This window comes from Grampus griseus, assembly GCF_964374135.1.
Source record: "Grampus griseus genome assembly, chromosome: 1".
In the NCBI taxonomy this organism is placed as follows: Eukaryota; Metazoa; Chordata; class Mammalia; order Artiodactyla; family Delphinidae; genus Grampus; species Grampus griseus.
The window spans coordinates 117,687,022-117,699,966 of NC_139017.1; the positions used below are offsets into that span (position 1 = coordinate 117,687,022).

The 12,945-nt window shown below is 37.3% G+C and overlaps 1 protein-coding gene across 1 annotated transcript in view; it reads right to left on the reverse strand.

Annotated features, from left to right (window-relative positions):
- Nucleotides 1-12,945, reverse strand: part of MSH4 (mutS homolog 4) — a 93,639-nt gene that overhangs the window by 51,940 nt on the left and 28,754 nt on the right. The gene's annotated exons all lie outside the window — the stretch shown is intronic.

Consider the following 12,945-nt stretch of genomic DNA (forward strand, 5'->3'; position numbering starts at 1 on the left):
CTGACCCATCATGATAAGCCTAATGCACTAGTCTCCCGTGAGTCTGACAGTGAGAAGAGTTCACCTCACTGTACCCAACTTTCATTTCTATATAAAACGCTTTGTGTCCAGCTTAACCCACAGTAGCAACAGGAGATACAATTCAATACTGACCAGCACTAAGAGACTAAGATTAATTTTAAAAGGCAGAAAAGACACTGATAAATGGATGATACTTGAAAAACTGAATCCAAACCTCCCAGATAGTTATAGAACATAAATTTCCCTCATCGGTTCCTGTTTATGCAAGTAAAACAATTTTCATAATTCCAGTGGTCCAAACTAATTATAGTTTTTCAAAATAAAGCAACATCAACATTCTAAATTTTATAAATAAATTTTTTGAAAATCAAATCATACCATCTCCAAAGCCAAACACTGGTACTAAACCTGGGGAAATGAGGAATGTTTGTGAATGGACTAATTTACCAATACTGACAAGGAGTTTTAGGATATTACAATTATGATGTAATATGCTTGATATAGAGCTGTTTTGTTATTTTTATTGAAATATAGTTGATTTATAATGTTGTACTAGTTTCAAGTATACAGCAAAGTGATTCAGTTTTACATATATATAAATATATCAAGAATATATAAAGATTAAATAATATGTAATACATATTCTTTTTTTACATTCTCTTCCATTATAGGTTATTACAAGATATTGAGTATAGTTCCGTGTGCTATTATAAGTAGGCCCTTGCTGGTTTTCTATTTTATATATATTAATGTGTATATTTTAATCCCAAACTCCTAATTTATCCCTCTCCCTCTCCCACTGAGTAACCACAAGTTTGTTTTCTATGTTTGTGAGTCCATTTCTGTTTTGTAAATAAGTTCATTGTGTCATTCTTTGGATTCCACATAAGCGATATCATATGGTATTTCTCTTTCTCTGTCTTGCTTACTTCACTTATCTTGATAATCTCTAGGTCCAACCATGTCGCAAATGGCGTAATTTCATTCTTTTTTATGGCTAATATTCCATTGCGTGTGTGTGTGTGTGTGTGTGTGTGTGTGTATGCGTGTGTATACATGACATCTTCTTTATCCATTCATCTGTCAATGGACACTTAGGTTGCTTCCATGTCTTGGTTACTGTTTTTTTTTTTTCTTTAAAATATTTATTTATTTATTTTTGGCTGCATTGGGTCTTCACTGCTGCACGTGGGCTCTCTCTAGCTGCAGCGAGTAGGGGTAACTCTGTTGCGGTGCATGGGCTTCTCATTGCAGTGGTTTATCTTGTTGCAGAGCACGGGCCCTAGGTGCGCGGGCTTCAGTAGTTGTGGCTTGCAGGCTCTAGAGCACAGGCTCAGTAGTTGTGGCGCACAGGCTTAGTTGCTCTGCGGCATGTGGGATCTTCCCGGACCAGGGCTCGAACCCATGTCCTCTGCACTGGCAGGTGGATTCTTAACCACTGTGCCACCAGGGAAGTCCCTTGGTGCATGTATCTTTTTTGAATTGTTTTTCTCCAGATATATGCCTAGTAGTGGGATTGCAGGATCATATGGTAGCTCTATTTTTAGTTTTTTAAGGAACCACCATACTGTTCTCCATAGCAGCTGTACCAATTCACATTCCCACCAACTGTGTAGGAGGGTTCCCTTTCCTCCACACCCTCTCCAGCATTTATTATTTGTAGACTTTCAATCATGGCCATTCTGACTGGTGTGAGGTGATACCTCATTGAAGTTTTGATTTCCATTTCTCTAATTAGCAATGTAATTAGCAATGTTCACGTGCTTTTTGGCCATCTGTATGTCTTCTTTGAGAAAATGTCTTTTTAGATCTTCTGCCCATTTTTAAAAAATATATTTATTTATTTATTTAGTCTGTGTTGGGTGTTAGTTGCGGCATGCAGGATATTTCATTGCAGCATGCAGGTTCTTCATTGCAGTGCACAGGCTTCTCTCTAGTTGTGGCGTGCGGGCTCCAGAGCATGTGGGCTCTGTAGTTGTGGTGCATGGGCTCCAGAGAGCATGGGCTCTGTAGTTGCGGCACACGGGCTCTCTAGGTGTGGCGTGCAAGCCTAGTTGCCCTGCAGCGTGTGCGATCTTAGTTCCCTGACCAGGGATCAAACTGGCATCCCCTGCATTGCAAGGTGGATTCTTAACCACTGGACCACCAGGGAAGTCCCATTCTGCCCATTTTTTGATTGAACTGTTTGTTTTTTGATATTGAGCTGTATAAGCTGTTTGTATATTTTGGAGATTAATCCCTTGTCAGTCGCATCATTTGCAAATATTTTTCTTCCATTCTGTAAGTTGTCTTTTTTTTTTTTATGGTTCCCTTTACTGCACAAAAACTTTTAAATTTAATTAGGTCCCATTTATTTATTTTTGGTTTTACTTCCATTACTCTAGGAGATGGATCCACAAAGATACTGCTGTGATTTATGTCAAAGTGTGTTCTGCCTATGTTTTCCTCTAAGAGTTTTATAGTACCTGGTCTTACATTTAGGTCTTTAATCCATTTTGAGTTTATTTTTCTATATGGTGTTAGAGAATATTCTAATTTCATTCTTTTACATGTAGGTGTCCAGTTTTCCCAGCACCACTTATTATTAAAAGACAGAAGAAACTGTCTTTTGTACATTACATATTCCTGCCTCCTCTGTCATAGATTAATTGACCATAAGTGCGTGGGTTTACCTCTGGGCTTTCTATCCTGTTCCATTGATCTATATATCTCTATTTTTGTACCAGTACCACACTGTTTTGATTACTGTAGCTTTGTAGTATAGTCTGAAGTCACGGAACCTGATTTCTCCAGCTCCACTTTTCTTTCTCAAAGATTGCTTTGGCTATTCAGGGTCTTTTGTGTTTCCATACAAAATTTTAAAAATTTTGTTCTAGTTCTGTGAAAAATGCCATTGGTAATATGATAAGGATTGCACTGCATTTGTAGATTGCCTTGGGTAGTATAGGTATTTTGACAATATTGATTTTTCCAATCCAAGAACATGGATATCTTTCCATCTGTTTGTGTCATCTTCAGTTTCTTTCATCAGTGTCTCATAGTTTTTGGAGTACAGGTCTGTTGCCTCCTTAGAAAGGTTTATTCCTGGTATTTTATCCTTTTTGATGTGATGGTAAATGGGACTGTTTCCTTAATTTCTCTTTCTGAACTTTCATTGTTAGTGTATAGAAATGCAACAGATTTCTGTGTATTACTTTTGTATACTACAACTTTAACAAATTCATTGATGAGCTCTAGTATCTTCAGGATTTTCTATGTCTGCTATCATGTCATCTGCAAACAGTGACAGTTGTACTTCTTCTTTTCTAATTTGGATTCATTTCTTTTTCTTCTCTGATTGCCATGGCTAGGACTTCCAAAATGATGTTGAACAGAAGTGGTGAGAGTTGACATCCTTGTCTTGTTCCTGATCTTAGAGGAAATGCTTTCAGCTTTTCAACAGCTGTGGATTTGTCATATATGGCCTTTATAATATGTTGAGGTAGATTCTCTCTATGCCCATTTTCTGGAGAATTTCTATCATAAATGGATGTTGAATTTTATCAAAAGCTTTTTCTGCATCTATTGAGATGATCACATGGTTTTTATTCTTCATTTTGTTAATGTGGTAGCTCATACTGAATGATTTGTGGATACTGAAAAATCCTTGCATCCCTGGGATAAATCCCACTTGAATATGGTGTATGATCCTTTTAATGTATTGTTGGATTCAGTGTGCTAGAATTTTGTTGAGGATTTTTGCATCTATGTTCATAAGTGATATTGGCCTGTAATTTTCTTTCTTTACGGTATTGTTGTCTGGTTTTGATATCAGGGTGATGGTGGCTTTATAGAATGAGTTTGGAAGTGTTCCTTCCTCTGAAATTTTTTGGAATAGTTTCAGAAGGACAGCTGTTAACTCTTCTCTAAATGTTTGATAGAATTCCCCTGTGAAGCCATCTGGTCCTGGACTTTTGTTTGAGCAGAGTTCTTTTTTTTCTTTTTTTGCAGTACACGGGCCTCTCACCGTTGCGGCCGCTCCCGTTGCAGAGCACAGGCTCCGGACGCGCAGGCTCAGCGGCCATGGCTCACGGGCCCAGCCGCTCCGCGGCATGTGGGATCCTCCCAGACCGGGGCACGAACCCGTGTCCTCTGCATCAGCAGGCAGACTCTCAACCACTGTGCCACCAGGGAAGCCCTTGAGCAGAGTTTTTTAATCTGATTCAATTTCAGTACTTTCTGGGTTTTTCTGGGGTTTTTTTGTTTTTTGCGGTATGCGGGCCTCCCACCACTGCGGCCTCTCCCGCTGCGGAGCACAGGCTCTGGACGCACAGGCCCAGTGGCCATGGCCCACGGGCCCAGCCGCTCCGCGGCGTGTGGGATCTTCCCGGACCGGGGCACGAACCCGTGTCCCCTGCATCGGCAGGCAGACCCTCAACCACTGCACCACCAGGGAAGCCCAATTTCAGTACTTGTAACTGGTCTGTTAATGTTTTCTACTTCTTGCTGGTACAGTCTTGGAAGATTGTATCTTTCTAAGAATTTGTCCATTTCTTATCTTTCTAAGAATTTGTCCATTTCTTCTAGGTTGTCCATTTTATTGGCATATAGTTGCTTGTAGTAGTCTCTTATGGCCCTTTGTATTTCTGTGGTGTCGGTTGTAACTTCTTTTTCATTTCTAATTTTATTGATTTGAGCCCTCTCCCTTTTTTTCTTGATGAGTCTGGCTAAAGATTTATCAATTTTGTTTATCTTTTCAAAGAACCAGCTTTTAGTTTGATCTTTTCTACTGTTTTTTTAGTCTCTATTTCATTTATTTCTGCTCTTCCATTAACTTTGGGTTTTGTTTGTTCTTCTTTCTCTAGTTGCTCTAGGTGTAATGTTAGGTTATTTATTTGAGATTTTTCTTGTTTCCTGAGGTAAGCTTGTATTGCTATGAGTGATTTCTCTTTGAAGCCTCCTAACCTATATCCCCATTGCACAATACCTGGACTTTTCCAAGACTATATGGATCAATTTAGAAGAAATACTCAAATGAACGTTATTAGCCCCAAAACAAGTTATCTCATGCTCTCTTATAATGAATTTCTGAAACTGGAATATTAAAAATAAATAAAATTCACTGAACATAAGACAATTATCATCACTATTACTAAAGGAGAACATCTTCCAAAAACAGCCAAGATACTCTTGAAGAAGAACAGCATGGAACGACTAACTCTAATGAATATCAACTTATAATAGCGTAATTAAGAAACTGTGGTATCAGCACAAGAGCAGACAGACAGACCAATGGTATAGAATAGAGTCTAGAAAGAAGATCATATATGGGCACTTGATTTATGACAAAGGTTGACTGTGGAGCAGTAGGCAAAGGAAAGTCTTCTCCATAAATGGTACCAATATGATTATGAATCTGTACAAGAAAAAATTAAATATGGCCCCTTCTTCACACCACATACAAATATCAATTCCAGGTGGACTGTAAATCTAAACATAAAACAATAAAGCATCTGGAATATAACAAAGAGGAATATCTTCATTACCTTGGATATTCTAACCAAACCTTTATAAGTTTCATAATTGATGATTTAGCACACATTAATCACAGGTTCAAACTAATGGCTAAGTTGTTTACATCTCCCCCATGGTCTGGTTTTTGTGGGCACACAAAAATCACATTACAAATACTCCAACCACAAATCCCACCATCTGTGTTTTGCTTCTTACTAAATAAGGGACGTTTTCACCTAACAAGTTCCTACTACTGCAGTAATTTGGGGTTTTGCAATATTTCCCCCCCAGTCCTCCACCTCCTGAGTAATCCTGGTACCTCCCCATGTAATTCTGTATGACGTACTTCTTTCTCTCAGGAACTGTAAGTAATAAGAATATCCTTTGGACTTCCCTGGTGGTGCAGTGGTTAAGAACCCACCTGCCAACACAGAGGACATGGGTTCGAGCCCTGGTCCAGGAAGATCCCACATGCTGCGGAGCAACTAAGTCCATGTGCCACAACTACTGAGCCTGTGCTCCACAACAGGAGAAGCCACTGCAATGAGAAGCCCGCACACCACAACAAAGAGTAGCCTCCACTCACCACAACTAGAGAAAGCCCGCGCACAGCAACAAAGATGCAATGCAACCAAAAATAAATAAATTAATTTAGATTAAAAAAAAAATATATATATATATACATATAGCCTTTAAATGGCATTAGCCTCTCCATGTCATCACTCAGTGATCTCCATAAATTAAAATCCCATGGGTACAATCAAGACACTGGGGTAGGTAAAGACTTCTTAAGCAGAATACAACAAACACTAACTATACAGGAAAAAAATAAAGTAGACTACATTTAAATTAAAGACTTCTAATAAGTCAGACAGAGACAAATACCACATGATCTCACTTATACATGGATCTAAAAACAAACAAAAAACCAAACTCATAAATACAGGGAACAGATTGGTGGTTGCCAGAGTTAGGATGTGGGGGAGAGGCAAAATGGGAGAAGAAGGTCAAAAGGTACAAACTTCCAGCTATAAAATAAATAAGTCGTGGGGATGTAATATACAGCATGGTGACTATAGTTAATGACACTGTATTGCATATTTGAAAGTTACTAAGAGTGTAGATCTTAAAGTCCTCGTCACGAGAAAAATATTTAAAACTATGCATGGGGATGGATGTTAACTAGACTTACTGTGGTGATTGTTTCATAATATATACAAAATAATGAATCATAAAAAAAGAATTTCTATTCATCAAAAGACACCACTGATGCAGGATAGGTTCTCCAAAAACCAATTTTTAGAAACCAAATAATTTATTTGAAAAGTAATTCCAGGAAGTATAGGCAAGAAGAGTGGGGAAGTAAGAAGGCAAGGGAAGAACACCAATATAGGATGTAATGATGATCCGGTTACCAGTGTATGGTACCGTGGCTCAATCCTGCTGGAGACCTCTCAGAGACAGTGTAAAGTAAGCTTCAGAAACTACTTCCAGAGGTAAGGAAAATGGGGCATTTATTCACCAACTTCAGTTCAGTATTCGTCAAGACCTATCACTGGGTCAGCAACTCCCTGATTACTCTCTAGTCTCTCCTGTGGCCAGAGAAAGTCCTCAGGCAGAAAGTTTCAGCTTGCTTGCAGTGAGATGCCATACATACACAAAAGTGAATGCCAAGGGGATGTGGGTGGCACACCAACAATGTCTACCCCACAATACTGAGCAAAAAAAGCCAATTACAAAGTGGGAGAAGATATTCGTAACACAGAAGAAACGAAGGGCTTATATAAACAGCTCTACAAATCATAAAAGATAACTCAATAGAAAAATGGGCAAGACCTTCACAAAAGAAGATAGTCAAATGGTCAATATACATAAGAAAGGGTGTTCAACCTCATTAACAGGAAAATGCAAATTAAAACCACAATGAAATACTACTATCTACCAACCACTATGGCTAAGATTTTTAAACTGACAGTATCAGGTTTTGGATAAGAGCAATGGGACTTCTCATACCCTCCTGATGGGACTGTAAATTAGTACAATCATTTTGAAAAACATTTTGGCAAACATCATGTTTGCCAAAAGTTCAACTAAAGTTGAAGATACACCTCAAGACTCAGAAGTTCCATTCCTATGTACCCAATAAAAATATGTCTAAACTTTTATTAAGAAGCAGGTATGAAATGATTAAGCAGTATTATTTCTAACTGCCAAAACCTGCCCACAACTCAGAAGTCCAACAACAGTGAACTGAATAATGGCATACTCATACAGTGGAATATTATATAGCAATGGAAATAAATAAGCTATAGCTATATGCAACAACATGAATAATCTTACAAACACAATGTTGGATAGAAGAAGCCAGATATAAAAAATACACACTGAATGATTCCTTAAAGTTTTTAAAAGAACAGGTAAAACTAAGTTATAAAGAAAAACAAAAAAGTAATTAATAAAAAGTGGTTTCTTTTTGGAGGGAGGTAGAGAATAATGAACAGGAAGGAACAGAAGGGGAGTTCTGAAGTACTGGCAATATCTGTTCCTTTACCTGAGTGGTCATCACATGGGTGTTCACTGTTGTAATGCCTGAATACATTTCTGGCTGTAATAATTGGGTATAACAATTGGATTCTACTGGCATCTAGTGGGTAGAAGCTATGAATACTGCTAAACATTTCAGAATGCACAGAACAGTAAAAGAATTATCCATCCTAACATGTCAACAGTGACAAGTTTGAGAAATCCTGCTGTGGAGGAGTTGTCTTACTATATTTACACAGGTACTCTCTTAACCTCTTATATCACTAGTGATTTCCTGTTTCTTCTTTCTCTGTCTCTCCTTCCAATCTCTTCCTACCTTAATGGCTTTGAAAAAGTAAACAGCAATGAATCTTACAGTTGCAAGGTACTAAGTGTTGCCCATACCACATGAGCAGAGAGGTAGACCCTTCCCTGGTGAGTACTCCAGATGAGTATCCAGCCCTGAATGACACCTTAACTGTAGTTTGTAAGACCCTAAGCAGAGAACCAAGCTAAGATATGCATAGACTCCTAACTGACAGAAACTGTGAGATAATAAATATGTGTAGTTTTAAGCTGCTATAGTTGAGGTCATTTGTTATGCAGCAATAGAACACTAATACAGTCTCTTTACAGCTTGCTTCTTCAAAGCCAAGAAAAGAGTTTCTTCGTGGAGAACTGGGAGACAATTCTCTACTGGCCTTTTGCATATCTTATGAGCAAAGGCACTGACTGCCTTTGTTCTGGACAGACTTTTCAAGGATGTTTATATAGTGAATAGCCTTGAAAGATATAGTGTCTCCTTCTACAGCAAAGGGCAGGTTTGCTTACAGTCTCAGAAGATAAAGATGGTGCCTCCCTGCATAAAAGCAGGCAAATATGCTTACCGCCCATTATAAAACATTCAGGTTCCCTAAGATCAGCAATTCTCTCCTGTAAAACTCTGTATGTGCAGGTATCACCTAGCCCTCTTCACATCGCCCTGTGGGAAAAGGAGCTTGGGGAATCAGTGCAAGAAAATGTTGATACTCTGGATATTGCTATTGTGGGTATAAAGTCCTTTCTCTCTGATCTAGGAGTCTGTGTCTTCTGTCAGCATTTATGAAACTGTGGCAGGCTAACTTGTTAGCTTGCAAGTAGGGTAGAATATCAGATACCTTACAGTTCCTGATAATACTATGCTGTAATTGCTTTTTTTTAACCAAAATCTCAAAATGAATTATAAATTCCTTTGGATTAGAGATTCACTTCTTACTGTATCCCTAGCACTCATTACAATGCTTGGTAAAATAACTTGTTGAATTAATTAAAGAAGGAGCCATGTACTACATACTCTATATGGCAGTCTGAAATCAATTGGAAAAAATTAAAAGTTATTCAAAACAAAGCAAAGAAACTTGGGTAAAAAGTTGAAAAAAATTCTTTGATATCAAAGTTTTCAAATGTTGCAGGAAGTATTTTGGATGTTTATAATGGAAAACACAAACATTCTTAATGCAATACATTAAATTGTAAGGTTATAAACACTGCATAAAAAGAAAAGACATTTGGATTAATTAAAATAATAAATTTAAATTTTATTCTCAATGAAACTTATGATCAGAAAATATGCATTTTATAAAATCAATATTCTTAAAGAGAAAATATGAGAATTCACCTTAGGCAAACAATTCCATACTGGAAATTTTCAGAGAACATTTAGTTCATTCAGAAGTTTAAGCCAATCATAAAATTCAGCCAAAAGAACATTTAGTTCATCCACAAGCTTAAGCAAATAATGCAATTTAACCAGCACAAGTCTGAACTAATTTAGTAAATATCATATTTAATTAAGATATATATATATATATGCTTATATTAAATGAAGGAAAAGCCTCATTTAAAATATATCTCCAGATGGTTAAGGAAATAGCAACTGAGAAACAGTATAAGGAATAGTGAAATTCATGAATTATGTATCAAGTCAATATATTGCTTAAGTTTCCTTAAAAGTTAGTACATCTCATCTGAAAAGTACTTTTTTTACTTTATATTTTTCCTTTTTTTAAAATGTTTTATTGGAGTATAGTTGATTTACAACGTTGTGTTAGCTTCAGGTGTGGAAAGTATTTTTTAAAAAGCCTCCACAAAGGACAGATGTGCTGGTTAAGTAAAAAATGTACAGCTATGACTGATCCCTCCAAAACTAAAAAGGGTGGGAAGTAACACTGGCCCATAAAAACCTTATGGAGCTAGTTACAGATTGCCTTTTCTAGACTGGAAAAAAGATTCCAGATTCTCAGTTTATAGAATTACCTTACACTTAGCCCACTGGGCTTTTCTAAAATCTGACAGTCAAACTGATTACAGCAGCTGGTTATTTAATCACAGATATTTCCCAGAGAGCTAGTTGGCTAAATTGATATTCCTTTCTTAATATAACCAGAAACAGTCTAATGCAAAAACATGTACAGCTGATCCTTGAACAACACAGGTCTGAACTGCATGGGTCCACTTAAATGCAGATTTTTTTCAATAAATGCACATATGTACTGGAGATGTATTTTCTCTTCCTTATGATTTTCTTAACAATGTTTTCTTTTCTCTAGCTTACTTTATTGTATGAATACCATATAAAAATATATAACATACAAAATATGTATTAATCAGCTGTTTATGTTATCAGTAAGGACTCCAGTCAACAGTAGGCTATCAATAGTTAAGTTTGGAGGAAGTCAAAAATTATATGAGGATTTTCAATTTGCAGGGGGTCAGCACCCTTCAGCCTCATGTCGTTCAAGGGTCAATGGTATATTACTAATTCTTATAGCCAGAGAAACTAAATCATGAATATGTATGACTGTGTAATACTACACATTACACAAAGTGACAACAAAGAGACTGCTCTCAGGTATAATCTGATAATTAATTCTTTCCTATAATAAAATATTACCTGAATCTAATGATGAGGAAACATCAGACAAACCCAAATTGAGTGAAAATACACACCCGTAATTTTCAAGTGTCATGGTCATGACTGAAGACTAAATAGATACAAAAACTAAAGGCAATGCTTGATTCTTAACCGAATCCTTTTTCTATAAAGGGCATTGTTGGCGGGACTTCCCTGGTGGTCTAGTCGTAAAGAATCCACCTTACAATGCAGGGGATGCCAGTTCGATCCCTGGTCAGGGAACTAAGATCCCACATGCCGCAGGGCAACTAAGCTCGTGCATGCCTCAACTAGAGAACCTGCATGCTGCAAACTACAGAGCCCACACGCTCTGGAACTCGCGTGCCATAACTACAGAGCCCACACGCCCTGGAGCCTGCCTGCCACAACTAGAGAGAAGCCTGCACATCGCAACAGCCTGTGCGCCGCAACAAAAGATTCCGCATGCCTCAACAAAGATCCCACATGCCACAACTAAGACGCAATGCAACCAAAAATTTAAAAAATAAATAAATAATAAATACATCTTAAAAAATAATAATAAGGGATATTATTGACAAAATTGGAAAAACTTGAATGGGGTCTGAGGATTAAATGTTATTAAATGGTATTATCGTTAATTTCCTTATTTTGAAGGTTTACTGTGGTTGAATAGGAGAATATCCTTGTTGTAAGAAATACTAATGTATTTGAGAGTGACAGAGCATCATGTCAGCAACTAACTCTTAAAATTTTCAGGAAAATAAGTTCTTTGTAATGTACTTGAAAATTTTCTGAAGATTTGAGATTTTATTTAATTTTTATTGTCACTTTCTAAAGATGCTGAAACCAAAAGGTCTTACATGCTTCCAGAGAATGGAGGGGGAAAATATGTCAGTCATATCCAAAATTCAGGAGTCTCAATGGTTTCAACTTCTCAATAGGAACATTATAAGCTACAAGACAGTGGGGAAATGCCTCCTAAATTCTGAAGGAAAATTACTTCCTGACGAATTCTATTTTCAGCAAAACTATCAATCAATCATGAGGAAATGAGAAAACAGTTTAGACATATAAAGTCTCACTCTTTCTCAAAAAGTTACTAAAAACTGTGCTCCATGAAAAGAAGAGAGTAAGTGAAAACAGAGGAAGACTTGGGATATGAAAAACAAGAGATCCAGGACTTCCCTGATGGTCCAGTGGTTAAGAATCCACCCTCCAATGCAGGGGATGTGAGTTGGATCCCTGGTCGGGGAACTAAGATCCCACATGCTGAGAGGCAACTAAGCCCATGCGCCACAACTACTGACCATGTGGGCCACAACTAGAGAGAAGCCCATGTGCTGCAACAAGGAGCCCACACGCCACAGCGGAGGATTCTGCGTGCCGCAGCTAAGACCCAATGCAGCCAAAAATAAAATAAATAAACAAACATTTTTTTAAAAAAAGAGAGATCCAACACAGGAAAGACAAACAATGATGATGAAGAGAAATCTGGGGTCATAGCTGTATACTAGCGAAAGAGAGGTAACCAATCCAGATTGGAACAAGTTTGAAACCTGTGGGAGAGACATCTTCCAGAGGTTGAAATTGACTGAGTACCTGAAGTGAATGAATGAATACTGAGAGGATATTTAGAATATACTGAAAGGATATTTATATAATTGGTGAAAACGTCTATGCTTGAATTAGTGAAAGTACAAGGTAAACCACACACAAAAAAAGTTATTAATTCTGGGGAAAAAATGTAAAAAGTTGTGCATGCTCAGTTCTGTGTAGCATGGATAGTCATAATCATTTTTATCTAACTAAAATTATGTTATAACCTTACGGGGTGAGGGGAAGTAGGGAAGTGTCCATGTTTATAGAAGGAAAAGGAAAGAAAACTAAATAGTCATCCTTCTGGAAGGGAATTAACATGTAATATCAAAGGATATATGAAGAAAATGAAAAGACAACCCAATAAATGGTAGAAAATATTTGTAAATCATATATAC